Consider the following 3,032-nt stretch of genomic DNA (forward strand, 5'->3'; position numbering starts at 1 on the left):
AGTATTGCTATAGATCACATGAACATCCATGTAAACACATAGACACTTCATCAACAATGAGGATTTCATTCTTCATGTGTTTATTTCAGGTGTACGTACCCAAATCCACATGTCTTTATCATTTTTATTTGTTATGTATACCAACTTAATCTGATCTTCAAATCCTATATTTAGAATATATCTATCTATATATATAAAGCGTCTATGAGACGGAAAACCTTGTTTTAACGTTTTTTTTTTCAGTTAAAGTTAACACCTAGTTAGCACCATATCATCGCCTCCCATCACGAACCATCACCTCAATTTCCAGAACTTTCGTCTCGAATTTGTATCATTAGGTTTTGCAGCCTCTCTCGCTCTTTCTCTCTTGCGCGTGCGCACACACACAACTTGGATTAAATACCAAAAAAAAAATAATGCTTAGAGATCGGCAAAACTGCTCCACCAACGCACCACAACTTGGATCTCTCTCTCTCTCTCTCTCTCTCTCTATCCACTAAGGTGATTAGAACAATGGAAGAATTGCTACCTGGGTTGCTGGTTATCAAAATATCCAGCCTTATTGGTCTATGGGAAAGGATAGCAGAAAGATTTGACAATAAAGTTAGTGGCTTGGTCCCCTAAGATACATAGGCATAGCTATGTGTCAACCCATGGCAAAGACCGTAGTTGAGGCCGAAGTCAAAGAAGATGAGAATCGGGATTTAGGAAGAAAGATGAAACCGAAGAAGAAGAAGCAGCAGACTGCATGCAGGAGGAAAATAAATAAAGCCCTAAGGGCTATGGCCAAAACGGCGTCGTTTAGAGAGAAAGGAATGACTGGGCTGCAAGCTACGGGCTTGGCTTCAAATCCGAATGGGCTGGGCCCAAAAGAAAATAAAACATACAAAAACAAGCCCAGTCTGAAAAAGAAGGGTCCAATAAAAAAAAAGTACATTAAAATAAGAAAAATTTCACAACTTAGTAATCGTAAGTACCAGAATTTTATAAACAGAACCACAACAATGAAATATCCTCAATGAGGTTATACAGTTATCTAACAAAATATAATACAAAGTCAAAATATATAGAAAATAAATGGAAAATAAATCTCATTTGGTCCAAAACACGCCATTAAATACCATCATCTTAATGATGCAAACTCAATCATCTTATTAAAGTACTGATCCTAATAGTTAATTTGTTTGTTAAAGTTCCTTTGTACTATTCTATTAATTATATTACTTGTAAAAAAGTTGAAGCACTGTCTTCTAAGCTATATATGTCATCAACTATTTTTATAAATTTTGTAAAAAACATATTATTTTTGTAAAACATATGTTTGATCTAACTAGGTAAACGTGTTTTGCACGTTGCTTTTACCTAGTGTGTATATATATATATATATATATATATATATATATATGCCTTAGTGAACAAGAAGCTCTATTATATCTGGCTAAATGTTAACTCACAAGCTTCTAACTCTAACCACAAATTAATAGAGTTTAACAAACTCAAGCATGCATGTAGATCTATGCATGCAAAGTGTACGTAGCGTCTTTAAACTTTTTCCAGTTGAAAAAGGTTATATATAGTACAACCTTCTGCTATAAATGCAATTAGGACCCTCCTCCTCGATTTATTGGAGTCGGCAACCTTCTTTTTTTCTTACTTATATAGTACTTAACATCTCAAGCAGCCATAAAGTGATCCGGCAGACCAGAGAACCTTAATTTATTTGCAATCTTCATTAAAGCTGCGTGATGGCAATGTCCAAAGGAGCTGTTATTTTCCTGCTCTGGGTGTTCATGGTCTGTGGGCTTTTGGCTTAAGATGCAGTAAGTGCACGCTCCATCAACTATGGAGCTCTTCTAGTCAGTGACGCTCATAGTTTAAACTGCAAATTTCATCCCAACAGTCTGATTTGCCATCCAATTCAAGCAAATACAATAGAAGAGGCTGTGAAACTGTAACTCATTGCTGGCGGCAAGTCGACGATCGGTAAGATCATCGATCTTGATGATGGTCATCCAAAAATAGAAAGTAAGAAGATCAAAATGATTGCTCTTCCATATATATATATATATATATATGTATGTATGTATGTATGTATTAAGTATACATAATGAATAAATATTTGTTCTTGCTAAGAAGTCCAGGTAAGCGGAGTTCCTATGCTAAATTTTGCATTAAAATAAAATGAGCTGAAGTTATTTTTGGAAAATATATATATTTGATTTTAAAAAGAAATTTGAACTATCTCAGTTATTTGTTCTGCATTACTCATGAGATTTTGTTTAAGAAGAAAGCATTTTCTATCATGACTGGTGTAGACATGAGCTTATTTTTTTACATTCTGTTTCTGAATTTTGAAAAGAGAGCGAATATGAAATTTGTGCATAAATTATGTTGTGATATGATTTTGTTCTGTTTCGAAGATTTTGTTCAGTACTCTGTTTGGATAAGACGTGATTTATGAAAACTTTTGGCATGACTCTCTGTTTCTGAATTTGATTATGTTTCACCTCTGTTCAGTTACAACCCTGTCACTGGTGATAATAGTGGTATACGGCCCAACCACGGGTTACAATAGCGGATACGGCCCAACCACGGGTTACAAATGTGGATACGGCCAAACCACGGGTTATAGTAGTGGTCTTTGTTTTGAGTGCACACCTTGGTGACAGAGTGATTTATGTTCTAGTTGGCTATCTGCAGATGCACAACCCTACCACGGGGGTTATACATGGCTTTTGTTCTGATATGATGTTCTGATATGATCATCATCATTTATGCTATCCCAAATGATGTTTTTGAATGAAATTGTTTCTGAATTTTCGCTCTGACATTTTGATCATATGTTCTACTTCTGCACTCTGAAAATGAAAATGTTTTGTTCTGCATTCTGATCTTAGTAAATGCTCTTGTTTACACACTAGTATATGTCTTCTGCTTACTGAGTTGTTGATAACTCACCCCTTATCTCCAATTATTTTTCAGATGATTTTGAATATTCCAGCTAAGGATTAGGAATATGGAGCATCGGTGAG

This window comes from Juglans regia, chromosome 10 (assembly GCF_001411555.2).
Source record: "Juglans regia cultivar Chandler chromosome 10, Walnut 2.0, whole genome shotgun sequence".
NCBI classification, from domain to species: Eukaryota; Viridiplantae; Streptophyta; class Magnoliopsida; order Fagales; family Juglandaceae; genus Juglans; species Juglans regia.